This window comes from Geotrypetes seraphini, chromosome 9 (genome assembly GCF_902459505.1).
Source record: "Geotrypetes seraphini chromosome 9, aGeoSer1.1, whole genome shotgun sequence".
In the NCBI taxonomy this organism is placed as follows: domain Eukaryota; kingdom Metazoa; phylum Chordata; class Amphibia; order Gymnophiona; family Dermophiidae; genus Geotrypetes; species Geotrypetes seraphini.
The window spans coordinates 20,756,228-20,770,526 of NC_047092.1; the positions used below are offsets into that span (position 1 = coordinate 20,756,228).

Below are 14,299 nucleotides of genomic sequence, written 5' to 3' on the forward strand. Positions count from 1 at the left end.
TGTCCTCCTTACTTCCACTGCTTTCAGTAGAAGTAAAACCCGGATGTCTCAATCCATCCTCCTTTTGCGGGAGCCATATGGTAACCCTAGTTTTGTGTTCTTCTTTGTAGCCTGTTCTAATGATTCAAGCACCTCCCGTCCTTATCCTTCTCACATGCTCACGTTGTCCTCATACCTCCAGTTCCAACACTCTATGCCAGAAAGTAGAACAGCCAGAGCCAGTGGGAGGAGGAGGAGGGAGTAGAGGCTTAGCATCCAGTAACCTGGGCAACCAAGGACTGATTGTCACAGAAAAGCTTCAAAAATGGCAATGGCCATATGAGAGCAGGTTGAGAACATCAGGGAGAGAAGATGCTGTTTTTCCAACGCTCATCTAATAAACACTAGTTTATTTCACCCGCCAAGGGTGTTTCAGCAGTTAAAAACCCCAAACCAGCTGATATAGATTTAATACAGCTGACAGCAGCAAACCAACCAACCCCCCAGCTAAGGTAATGGAGTCATATCACTATCAGAATTACGGAAAGCAAGAGACAAGCGCAGAAGATCTTTGGCACAAACTGAGGGGAAAAATGCAGAACAAGGAGTAGGTCTGGATTTGGGATTTCAGTACCCAAATTCAAGACAAGTTGTGATCAGGTACACTAGATCAGTGGTTCCCAACCCTGTCCTGGAGGACCACCAGGACAGCCCTATTGAATATGCAAGGAGCAGATTTGCATGCCTGGCACCTCCATTATATGCAGATCTCTCTCATGCATATTCATTAGGACTATCCAGAAAACCTGTCTGGCCTGATGGTCCTCCAGGACAGGGTTGGGAACCACTGCACTAGATAGCTAAATTTGTACCCATAGTAGTTGAGGGTTATGTAACTTGCCCAAGGAGCATCGGAAGGATGGTTTCCCTGGTCCTCACATTGATGCTCTGTTAGGTTCTATTGGTATTACAGCAGCAAGGGATCATGGGTAAATCAATCTGGACTCTAGAGAGATATCTTTAGCCACCGTCAGCTTTTGTTGCATTGTGACAGAAAGTCATAGTCACATTATCCAAGATATTCATGCAACAGCGATATTTCAGTTCCCATACCCTGACCTATGGGGAAGGTGTGTCTCACTGGTAGAGCTGCTGCTTCTGCACCCAGAGTTTGTAAAATCAAATCCCAGTGCTGCTCCTTGTGATCCTGGGCAAGTCACTTAATCCTCCAGTGCCCACCGCTTTGAACGCCAAAACCACAAAAAAGCAGTATACAAGTCCCCATTCCCTTTCCCTTTCATCAAGCCCAGTATCCTGTTTCCAACAGTGTCAGGTCAAAAGCGCGCTGGGACAAAGGTGCGCACAGACAATTGAGCGCAGCGCGGAGGCGCGCGCCACAGAAAATTACTGTTTTTAGGGTTTCGACGGGGGTGTGTGGGGGGGAACCCCCCCACTTTTCTTAATAGAGATCGCGCCGCATTGTGGGGGCGTTGGGGGGGTTTGGGGGGTTGCAACCCCCCACATTTTACTGAAAACTTAACTTTTTCCCTGTTTTTAGGGAAAAAGTTAAGTTTACAGTAAAATGTGGAGGGTTACAACCTCCCAAAACCCCCACAACGCCGGCGCGATCTCTATTAAGTAAACTGGGGGGGGCTCCCCAACAAAACCCCCCGTCGGAGCCCCTAAAAACTGTAATTTTCTTCGGCGCGCACCTCCGTCTTGCACCCACTTGTCGGCGCGCACCTTTATCTTTCGCGAGGTTGTCTATGAACCGTTTCCAACAGTGGCCAACCCAGGTCCCAAGTACCTGGCAGAAGCCCAAAGAGTAGCAACATGCCAGAGCTGAGATTGTGATGTCATAATGCCTTATTCCACTAATGCCTATGAGCCAGTGATGTCACAATGGCTTGATTGTCCTATTCTCGGCTCACATAAGAACATAAGAATTGCCAGACTGGGACAGACTGAAGGTGTGTCTCACTTGTAGAGCTGCTGCCTCTGCACTAGAGAATGACACAGGGACAATTTTTTCCCTGTCCCTGCAGTAACTCAAATTTCCCAGTGTTGCAGTCCCTTTCCCATTCCTGTAAGCTCAGTCTTAACGACAGAAGCCTCGAACACATATGATTTTAAAGTGTCTGAGGCTTGTGCAGACGAGGACAGAGCTTGCAGGGATGGGACGGGGAAAAATTTGTCCCTGTGTCATTCTCTACTCTGCACCCAGAGGTTGTGAGATTAAATCCCAGGGCTGCTCCTTATGACCCTGGGCAAATCACATATTCATCCAGTGCCCTCTGCTTTGAAATTCCAGATCCAAGATGGCCACGGATGCAAGCGTGCCGAAGCAGTCGCCGAACTGACGCTAAAGTTTGGAAGCTTTTGAGCTCCTTTGAGCTGAATTTTGCCTCAAACATGCCGAAAAGAAGGGGAAAGAGCACCGGTGGGGCCTCCCTGCGCTCCGGAACACCTACCTCCGGCAACATTGAAGCGCCGTTTCGGCGTTTTCAGGGCACCATGGCGACGTCGGGATTTCAGTTAGAGACACCTCTTGGGAACGGAGCAGTGGTGTCTCACCGAAGTTTTGAGACCACTTTGAGCCCCGACGTAAGACCTCCTCCTTTGCACCCCCGCGCAACCAGCTCCCCAGGGGTAGAGAGCCAACTGGAAGTCGGGATGAGCTCTCCCCTAGAGGCTGCGCGGAGCTGTGTTGAAGAAGCCGTTTCAGTTTCACAGGCTATGCAGGAGAGCCTGAATATGGACGGGGGTGCTGTAACAACTATAACTGGACCTACTCAAGCGGAGGGAATTGGAGGAGAGCTGTCGAATGGTGAGCATAAACTTTTGAATACACACTTACAAATTCCTACTATAGTTAAGCCCCAAGAAGTTACATTAGATGATTTGTGGGACCTGGTGGCAAATATGGCGAAAACAATTAATGTTCAACAAGTGCAAGTGGAGGGGGAAATGAAAGACCAAGAAAAAGAAATTGCTTTAATAAAGCAAGATATTGCTGACTCAAATACATCATTGGACAGTATCAAAAATGAATTAAAATCTTCCAAACAACTTCAAGAGACCTTAATTAAGGACAATGTTAATTTAAGAAGGAAGATTGAAACATTTGAAAATTTTTCAAGAGGCAACAATATCAGAGTGATTAATTTTCCACGAATTGCAACAATTACCCCGCGAGAAATGTTAAAACGATACCTGACGGAAATACTAGAAGTTCCTGAGGGATCATTACCTCCATTTACACAGGTGTACTACCTTCCCAAGAAAAATCAAACTCAGCAACAGGAAGACAGCCAAGGTCTGCGAGGAGTGTGTGGCGCAGTGGTTGGATCTACAGCCTCAGCACCCTGGGGTTGTGGGTTCAAACCCCGTGCTGCTCCTTGTGACCCTGGGCAAGTCACTTAATCCTCCATAGCCCCAGGTACGTTAGATAGATTGTGAGCCCACCGGGACAGAGAGGGAAAATGCTTGAGTACCTGATTGTAAAAACCGCTTAGACAACCTTGATAGGCGGTATATAAAATCCTAATAAACTTGAAACTTGTCCAATAGATGTATCGGCATTATTGGAATTATCAGACAAAGAGTTGGCTACTCCTGCAACATTAGTAGCAACTTTAGCTCTAACAATGGATAAGAACTGGATTTTGAGACTTTTCTTTAAAAATAGAGCAAAAGAATTTATGGGATTCAAAATACAAATGTTCCCAGATTTAGCCAGGGACACACAAAGGCGAAGAAAAGAGTTTCTTATGATAAAACCGGGAATTATAGCTCTTGGAGCAACTTTTTTCCTACGATATCCTTGTAAATGTGTTATACAATATAATTCCCCAAAATATGTTTTCTTTGAGCCTTACCAGCTGACAACTTTCCTATCTCTTTCTCGGCTTGAGAAGGAAAAGAATGGAGGAGTATAGGAAATTTAAGATGCCCTCATCAGCTGACGCATTATTTTCCTTAATATTACTTCTTTGTATTTTCCGTTTATAATTACATTTTGGATCATTTGTGGACTTGAGCCGACTTAAGTTAATTGGTATCCTTGAAATTTATAATATTGTTGTGATTTTCTTTTCTTGACTTAAAAAGCTTTCTGTACAAGTAAATCTTGAATTGTATTTTGAAAATTGAATAAGTAAATAATAATAATTAAAAAAAAAGAAATTCCAAAAGCCACAAAAAGGCAGTATTTTAAAGCACTCCGAGGGGGGGTTGCACTTTACATTACAGAGGAAACAGTAATTTTTCCCAAAAAAACAAGGAAAAAGGCTGTTTCCTCTGTCGTCCCCCCCAAAGAGAGCTCCAACATTTCTAAGTAAAGTGGAGGGGTTGCCCCCCCCCACCCCCACCCCTTGGAGCACTTTAAAATACTGTTGAAGTCCAGCGTGCTGACATCCTGCGCGCAATTGTGTCTGGACAGGTTTGTCTGCGGGTGATTGTCTTGCACGCTTTTGACTGGACACCTGTTAGAGAGAAGAGATTGAGGATAGAAGGTTGGTTAAAAAGAAAAGCAGAGGCACAGTAAGGGGGGCAGTCCGTCCCGGGGGCCGTCTTGATAGGGGCGCAGCACCCGTCCTCCTCTCCGCCCTTCTGCCCTGCCCCCCTCCCCCCCCCACCACTGCCGTGCTCATGAGCCGCTTCCCTTCCTCATATCTCTGTAACATTCCTAGCGGTGAGCGGCAACGCCTAACCTGCTGTCGTGCCTGTGTCGGCTCTTCCTCTGACATCACTTCCTGGACCTGCACCTAGGAAGTGACCTCAGAGGGAGAGCCCACACAGGCGTGACAGCAGGTTGAGGGTTGCTGCTCATGCCAGGAACATTCCAGAGGTACAGGGGAAGGGAAACATTGCACACACATGACGGGGGGGGGGCAGGGGAGGGACGCCTCTCGCCCTCGCTATGCCACTGGAGAAAAGAGCTATGTCTTAAGTTTCTTCCGGAATTTGAGGTACGTGGTGGGTTGTCTTAGATATGTTGTCAGCTTGTTCCAGATATGAGGTCGGTGGAAGAGTAAGGGGTTATCTTCCACTAATATGGCCATTCCACCTCCATATAGCAGGAGCTGTTAGCCGAAGACAGAGCGGACTAGATGTCACAGGGCGTACTGGGCTTTACAGCTCAGGGCTGAGCTACCTTAAGATAATCCTGCTGAGTCAGGGGGCGGGGTTCATCAGGGACGTGTTTATCTGCCACAGAGGAGAATCATTCATGGAGGTCCCTGGTGGAAGGAAAAGAGTCCCTAGCTTTCCCCTAGACGTGGCTGTGGCAGAAGCCTGGGGAAGCTAACTCCACTTGAGCTAAGAAAGAGAGACTGTGCAAGGTGAAACTTGGCTGAGGGTATCTGAGCTGTATGTGAGGACCAGCTTGGTCGCCTATGGAGGCCCCACAGGGAACATAGGAGCTAGGGAAGCCGAATGGAAGAGCTGACCTGTTTTGCTGATAGAATCTGCTGGAGGTAAGATTCGCCTATATGGAAAACTCTGTCTGTATTCCAATGCCTGATCAGGGCTGTGATTGAATCTTACATAAAACTGTTTCTTGCAACTGGTTTGGGGCGTGGCAAGCCCTACTGAACATATGACCTGTGTTTAATGAATAGACATGATGGCAGATAAAGGCCAAATGGCCCATCCAGTCTGCCCACCTGCAGTAACCATTATCTCTTCTCCCCTGCTGAACCGGAATGTACGCAGGTGAGGCTGGATTCATTTAGAGCACTAGTCTTTGATCTAAGGGCCACCGCGTGAGCTGACTGCTGAGCACGATAGACCATTGGTCTGACCCCGCAGCAGCAATTCTTATGTTCTTATGTTTATGTTCTTATCCCGTGTGCCTATCCCACGCTTTCTTGAATTCAGACAGTGTTTGTCTCCAACATCTCTTCCAGGAGACTATGTTCTATGCATCTACCGCCCTTTCTGTATAAAAGTATTTCCTTAGCTTACTTCTGAGCTTATCACCTCAACTTCATCCTATGCCCTCTCATTCTAGAGCTTCCTTTCAAATGAAAGAGGCTCGACACATGCACATTTACGCCACGTAGGTATTTAAACGTCTCTATCATATCTCCTATCTCCCGCCTTTCCTCCATGTTTCTATGTTAAAATATTTGCATACACATTAAAACACTTAACAAGTCACAACATATAAATATCTCATTCAAAAACTATCAAAGTCTTCTCTTCTTCTTCAATCAAAGCCATTACTGGGTAGCATACTTCATCGGACCGAAAAGATGCTTTTTTAACATTTTCCTAAATTGATACAAATTTTTCTGTTGGCGAAGGGAGTGTTGGCAACTCAACTATAACTGTCTGTTTCTGTGCCCTCTTGCTGCTCCCTCAACTTTTTCCTGTCATTTTGCTCTGCGCTTCTGCTTTTCCGGTTCTTATTTTCTCGCCTTCTAAATCTAAATCTAAACCTTAGGTTTGTATACCGCATCATCTCTACATTCGTAAAGCTCGACACGGTTAACAAGAGTTAGGGTAGAAAGGGTAGCCTTCTGTTCATTTCTAAATCTGTTTTGGAGTTTCTTTCTATCTCTTCCAAGTGTGTCTGCTTCTCTGCATCTGCCTCTGTCTCTTCCACATGTATCTGCCTCTTTTGATTATTCTGTTCTCTCCCAGGAATAAAAGCTTAGGGTGAACCTTTCCATTTTTTTTAATGCAAGAGATGGAAACCCTGGAAAGAAGGTATTTCAATAGGAGCTCCTAGCACCACTAATGGCAGCCCATTACAAATGGTTAATTCAGTAAAAATCTTAGGTGTCATTTTTGACCACAAACTCGCTTATCACGAACATATTAGTTCGGTGGTCAATTCTTGCCATTGCACACTCCGCATGATTCGGTCAGTCTCTAAATTCCTAGAACCCAAATCAATGAACATATTAATCCATTCTCTAGTGATCTCAAAACTAGACTATTGCAACTCGCTGTTTAAAGGTACGTATTACGCAGAGTGAGATTAGACGTCTACAGATTATTCAAAACACTGCTATCAAACTCATCTCTAAAGCACATAAATTTGATCATGTAACTCCTCTTTTGATAAAAGCTCATTGGCTGCCAATCAGTTGCAGAATTACTTATAAAATTGCCCTCCTGTCATTTAAAATTCTAAAAACTAATGCACCAATCTTCTCAGACAAATTGTTGACTCCCTGTGCACCTGCTCGACTGCTTAAATCTTTGAAGATAATTAGTACTAAATGCACCGACATTCTTTTCAGTTACAGCACCCCAAATATGGAATGCGTTACCTGCCTATATTAGAGAAGAAAAGATGGCGGATCGATTCAAAAGCAAACTAAAATGCTACTTATTTAAAGATGCCTTCGATATACCTTAATTAATAGACAGCTTTGCTAGCTTTTCCTTCAAATTATTCCTTTCTATTCCATATCCATTTTGTATTTCTCCTTAAGTGTCTTCCTGTCCTATTACGAAATGTATTTCTTCCCCTTGTCCCTCCTTTCCTCTAAGGTATACATATTCAGGGCTTCCAGTCTCTCCTCATACGTCTTTTGGCGCAAACCTCGTATTATTTTTGTCGCGCTCCTCTGAACCACTTCAAGTCTTTTTGTGTCCTTTGCCAGATATGGTCTCCAAAACTGAACACAATACTCCAAGTGGGGCCTCACCAACAACCTGTACAGGGGCATCAACACCTTCATTCTTCTATTGGTTATACCTCTCTTTATACAGCCCAGCATCCTTCTGGCAGCAGCCACCGCTTTGTCGCACTGGTTTTTTCACCTTTAGATCTTCGGACACTATCGCCCCAAGGTCCCTCTCCCCATCCGTACGTATCAGTCTCTCACCTCCCAGAATATACGGCTCCTTCCGATTATTAATCCCCAAACGCATTACTTTGCATTTCTTTACATTGAATTTTAGTTGCCAGATATTAGACCATTCTTCTAACTTTTGTAGATCCTTTTTCATGTTTTCCACTCCCTCCTCAATGTCTACTCTGTTACAAATCTTGGTATCATCCGCAAAAAGGCAAACCTTTCCATTTAACCCTTCAGCAATGTCACTCACAAACATATTAAACAGGATCAGCCCCAGAACTGAACCCTAGGGGCTCCACTATTCACCTTTTCTTCCTCCGAGCGACTTCCATTAACCACCACCCTCTGATGTCTGTCTGTCAACCAGTTTCTCATCCAGTTCATCACTTTGGTTCCTAACTTCAGTCCTTCAAGTTTGTTCAAGAGTCTCCTATGAGGAACCGTGTCAAAGGCTTTGTTGAAATCTAAGTAAATTGCATCTAGCATATGTCCTTGATCCAGTTCTCTGGTCACCAATCAAAAAATTCAATCAGGTTCGTTTGACACGATTTACCTTTAGTAAAGCCATGTTGCCTCAGATCCTGTAACCCATTAGATTCTAGGAAGTACACTATCCTTTCTTTCAGCAACACTTCCATTATTTTTCCAACAACCAAAGTGAGGCTTACTGGCCTGTAGTTTCCCACTTCATCTCTGTGATCACTTTTGTGAATAGGGACCACATCCGCTCTTCTCCAATCTCAAGTAACCACTCATGTCTCCAGATATTTGTTGAACAAGTCTTTAATAGGACCCGCCAGAACCTCTCTAAGCTCCCATCTGGTCCAGTCCCATCGTTTTGTCCACCTTCAGTTTTTCAAGTTGTTCATAAACACTTTCCTCCCTGAATGGCGCAGAATCTACTCCATTTTATCATGTAACTTTGCCAGATAAACTCGGTCCTTCTCCGGAATTTTCTTCCTTGAACACAGAGCAGAAGTATTTGTTTAGCACTTTTGCTTTTTCCTCATCACTTTCCACATATCGGTTCCCAGCATCTTTTAGTTTAGCAATTCCATTTTTCATCTTCCTCCTTTCACTGATATATCTGAAAAAAAAATTTGTCTCCCTTTTTTACATTTTTAGTCATTTGCCTATCTGCCTGCAATTTTGCCAAACGTATTTCTCTCTCGTCTTCTTTCAGTTTCACCTGGGAGTCCTTTCTGCACTCCTCTTCTTGGGTTTTTTTATATTTCAGGAACGCTAACTCTTTTACCTTTATTTTTTCCATCACTGGTGGACGTGGGGGGGGGGGGGTAGGGACATTGGAACACAGAGGAAGTAGATCTTGGAAAAATGGGGGGATGGGAGGGATACAGAAGGGAGAAGGTAGACAGGACATAAAAGTATGCAGAGAGAAAAATGGTGGACATGGGTTGAGAAGAAATGTCTTATGGACTGAAGATCTTGCAAAGGCAGGAAAAATCCTCCAGAAACATAGGAAAGCAAACGGACTGGGTAAAATGAGGACCTCATGGATCTTAACCGCATGCCCTTAAAAATGTGCTCATCTCGGAGGTGAGCAGGATCCGTGAGATCCACGGGAGTTAAAACGAGGATCTCTGCAGACCCCACATCACGGCCACTTTTCAATCCAAGGATCCTTGTTTTAGCTCCAGTGGACCTCACAGATCCTGCTCACCTCACATATCCTCATCTTACCCCCTCCAGCGGGATCTGTGAGGTCCATAGGAAGTTAATTTCCCCCAGACCACCCTTTACACCAACTAGAGCAGATGCAGTACTTGGTGGCATTTTCCTATTAAGTGCACTGAATGTTGGCCCCTGTGTTATTGTGTCTTGGATTATTTCAGAATGTTGTTGGTCCTCACGTCTGACAGATCTGGACTACTGCAACTATTTATATTGGTGCTTGCTACGTGTACTGTAACCAGTGCAGAATGCAGCAGCTCACCTGTGCTGCTCTTTTTCATCATATCTCTTTTAAAATTGTAGCATTGATCTTTGACTGCACGAATGAATGATACTAGTTAAATTGCAGGGATCTGGGCTGCTTCTGTTCGATCACTGAAATCGGCCAGGAATAGTAATTGTAAACTCCGCGCGTGCTTATCCCGGACCTGCAGCCGATCTTTGTCAGTGACTGGTCCTAGGGCTGTAGAATTGACTGAGCTGGGTTAGTTAACATTTTGACAAAAACTGGGTATGTTTTTCCACTGGTATTTGTAACAGCCTACTGATTCATGTATGCTTAATATCTGAAATATATACAGTATATGTTTAACTGTGATCTTCTCTGAACTCAGGATATTATGGAAAGCAGAATAAATACACTAAAAATGTATGTATTCCTATTTTCCTCTCCCAAACCCAAACGCTCGCAGGGAATACCTCTTCCTACTGTAACCCGTTCTGAGCTCCTGGGGGACAACGGGATAGAAATTTAATTTAATTTAATTTAATACATAATCTAAGTGCACCAGGCTCAAGAGGATAATTTCCCCATTGCACAATCTCTGGTTGCTTTATGTGACAATTACTTTGAAAATCATCTCCATAGAGAGCCAAATTTGAATCCTCTTGTGGGGTTAGCAGTCCTGTGGATAATCCGCACGCTCATTTTGAAAGGGAAACCCCATGGGGAGGATGGGTACCTTTTTGAAAAGGAAGCCTGCCGTGGGAAGGGGGGATCCGGCTTCACGGCATCTGCTTTGAAGTAGGTGCAGCTATCCCCAATGGAAGTATGCACAGACCACTGCATATCCCTCCTCCCCTTGATCTTACCCCGTTTAGCCATACTGTGGAGGGGGAGGGGTGGAGGGGGTAATTTTCAGCTAATTTTTCTGTGGGTAAATAAAAATCTGGAAAAAGCTTTTTCTTCCCCATGTATAAAATAATAAGCATTCAGCTCCTGCAGTCCTTCCAAATAGAAAATTGGGGTGGGGGGGAGAAAAATGGACAGCCAGACAGAGACAATACATATAGACAGTGAGAGAGACAAAGACCCCTGTGCAGAGAGGCAGTCAGAGAGATCAAGGAAACAGACAGACAGGGAGGAGGAAAGACCAGACAGGAACAGATAAGGACCTGAGGATCAAAAGAGAGATAAAACCAGATATAGCCACACAAGTCAGAGATGGACAGACAGATGCAGCGAAAGAAAGAGGGAGGCTGATAGAGTGTGTGACAATGCCAACCACAGAAAAGTGGGGCGACGAGGGACAGAAACAGCCTGACAGATATAAGGAGGGAGAGATAGAGACACACAGGGAGGCGGCAGGAGGCCTGACTGACCTGCAAGCTGCTGAATTCTGGCTGCTGCCTGTCTCTCAGTCTCTTCCATGACTGCTAAGAGTTAGCACTGCTGAGAGAGGCAGGGATGGGGGACAAGAGGCGGGAGGGACAGAAGAGAGGGAGCCAACCAAGAAAGAGTGCAGCTGGTACACAGAGTGATGCAGCTCAGAAAGGAGGGAGGGGATCTCTCTCTCTCTCTCTCTCCCTCAAGTGGAAGTCATTGCGGTAGGGCAGTGAGCAAGGACTCAGATGCCCTAATCCAGTGAATCAGCCCTGCTGCAGATAAATGAGCAGATAAGCACACACAGAGCCAGTCTCACACACAAACATAGGCACGCACACAAAGCATTACAGAGCCACAGAGAGGTCCTCGTAGTCATACACATGCATAGGCAGATCAGAAAATCACGCACAGACCATACAAAACACCGCCCTCAGATTGATCTACTCACTCAAAAAATATGATCACATAACAACTGCCTTCTTAGACTCTCACTGGCTACCCATACAAGCACGAATCCAATTCAAATTCCACTGCCTGGATATTCAAAGCATTACACGGCTCTTCCCCCTCCTATCTAAACAACCGCTTAAACCAAATCTCCACCTCAAGACACAGAAGAACCTCGAACCCTTTCGCCTTCCCCCCACTCAAAGGCACACAACGCAAGAAAATGTTTGACAACCTTCTGGCAACACAAGCAGCAAAAAATCAACCATTCCATCTCCAATCTTATGACAATATCAGACAACCTCAAAACATTCAGAAAAGAAATCAAAACCCTGCTTTTCAAAAAATTCATCCAAATATCTTAACCCCTCCTCTTTTACCTCCAGAAGATTCACCTACCTTCAGATAACCTTCCCCCAAATAACCCACCTAAACACCTTCCAATTAAACAAATACCATAAATAGATTGTAACCTACCCTCTCTAACTGCATTCCATATGTATTTTTCATACAGTTCTTCACTGTCAGTTTAATTTCCATCCTATAAGTTCACATAGAATTTTTCTTTTTTCAACCATCTTTATTTTCTCTTCTTTATTAATTTCCAGGTACTTTAGTTAGATTGTGAGCCTTCGGGACAGTAAGGGAATTTTTTAAGTACCTTCTTACTTCTCATTTATAATCTTAATGTATATTTTCTTCAAACCGCTTAGAACCTAACGGATGTAGCGGTATATAAGAAATACATTACATTACATTACTGTAACATGATGTCAGATAAAGGCCAAATGACCCATCCGCAGCATCCACTATCTCCTCCTCTCCCTATTGGCTAAGGCTCTTTACCCCTGCATTGTGATGTCATAGAACTTTATCACTATAGAAACATGATGGCAGATAAAGGCCAAATGGTCCTTCCGCAGCATCCACTATCTCCTCCTCTCCCTATTGGCTAAGGCTCTTCACACCTACATTGTGATGTCATAGAACTTTATGGTTATAGAAACACTGTAATTTAATTTCCATCCTATAAGTTCACATAGAATTTTTCTTTTTTCAACCATCTTTATTTTCTCTTCTTTATTAATTTCCAGGTACTTTAGTTAGATTGTGAGCCTTCGGGACAGTAAGGGAATTTTTTAAGTACCTTCTTACTTCTCATTTATAATCTTAATGTATATTTTCTTCAAACCGCTTAGAACCTAACGGATGTAGCGGTATATAAGAAATAAATTACATTACATTACAGACAGACTGGCATGATGCGAGACACTCATACAGACAGATGCATGCATAGTCACACATACATACAGACATGATTTCCAGCAACATTGCTGTTTCCAGTCCTACAAAGACTTAGCACAAGGTTGCTTCACTAATATGTCACCTTATTTTTTTATTTATGCAATTTTCAAATCTTACAAATATAGACTTGATAAAGAAAATAGATAACACTTGAAAAACTCCGATAGCAATTAATTAAGGCAATAAGACAAAAGTGTAACTCTATATTAACCTCAATTTAAGGGAAAAAAAGAAATAAATAGAGAAGAGACAAGATTACAGAAATCTTGGAGGATAGAACAACATAATTTCAAAACAGAAATTTTCCTTTTCGGACCATTTAGGTAACATTTTTATATCGCGAGATTAATATCACAATCAGAGGGGGTGAATACAGCTATAGGAACTGGAGGTTGCTTTGCCTCTAAGAAATTCTTTAAATGATCTGGGTCCAAAAAATACATACGTTCTCTCATTCATTTTAACTATACATTTACAGGGGAATTGAAGGAAAAACACCCCTTTGAGCTCCAGCACCTGAGGTTTGAGTGCCAAAAAGGCCTTCCTCCTCAGTTGCGTGGCCCTACAAAGGTCAAGAAAAATCATTACTGACTGACCCAGAAACTTTACATTTTTAAAGCGAAAATACAATCGAAGAATCCAATTCCTATCGAATTCCAGAGCGAAAGATGCAATTAAGGTAGACGTAGTCACTACTGATCTAGAGTCCTCTAGGAAGCCAGTAAGATCAAAATTGGCTTCCGATTTCTGTTTTTTAACTAAGTTAAGAACATAAGAACATAAGCAATGCCTCTGCTGGGTCAGACCTGAGGTCCATCGTGCCCAGCAGCCCGCTCACGCGGCGGCCCAACAGGTCCAGGACCTGTGCAGTGATCCTCTATTTATACTCTTCTATCCCCCTTTCCTGCAGGAAATTGTCCAATCCTTTCTTAACCCCAATACCGTACTCTGCCCTATTACGTCCTCTGGAAGCACATTCCAGGTGTCCACCACACACTGGGTAAAGAAGAACTTCCTAGCATTTGTTTTGAATCTGTCCCCTTTCAGTTTTTCCGAATGCCCTCTTAGAAACATAGAAACATAGAAAGATGACGGCAGAAAAGGGCCAAGGCCCATCAAGTCTGCCCACTCTATAGACCCTCCCCTTAATATTATACAATGTTTTACCCTGACCCACTTAGGGATCCCACATGGGCGTCCCATTTATTCTTAAAATCTGGCACGCTGCTGGCCTCGATTACCTGTACTGGAAGCCTGTTCCATTGATCAATCACTCGCTCCGTGAAGAAATACTTCCTGGTGTCGCCGTGAAATTTTCCGTGTGGGACGCTGTCAAAAGCTTTACTGAAGTCCAGGTACACTATGTCTAGTGAATCTCCTTCGTCCAGTCTTTTTGTTACCCAGTCAAAGAAGCTGATGAGGTTTGATTGGCAGGACCTACCCTTGGTGAATC

At 43.9% G+C, this 14,299-nt stretch overlaps 1 protein-coding gene across 1 annotated transcript in view; it reads right to left on the minus strand.

The window, feature by feature from the left end:
• Nucleotides 1–14,299, minus strand: part of CCDC136 (coiled-coil domain containing 136) — a 69,710-nt gene that overhangs the window by 38,075 nt on the left and 17,336 nt on the right. The gene's annotated exons all lie outside the window — the stretch shown is intronic.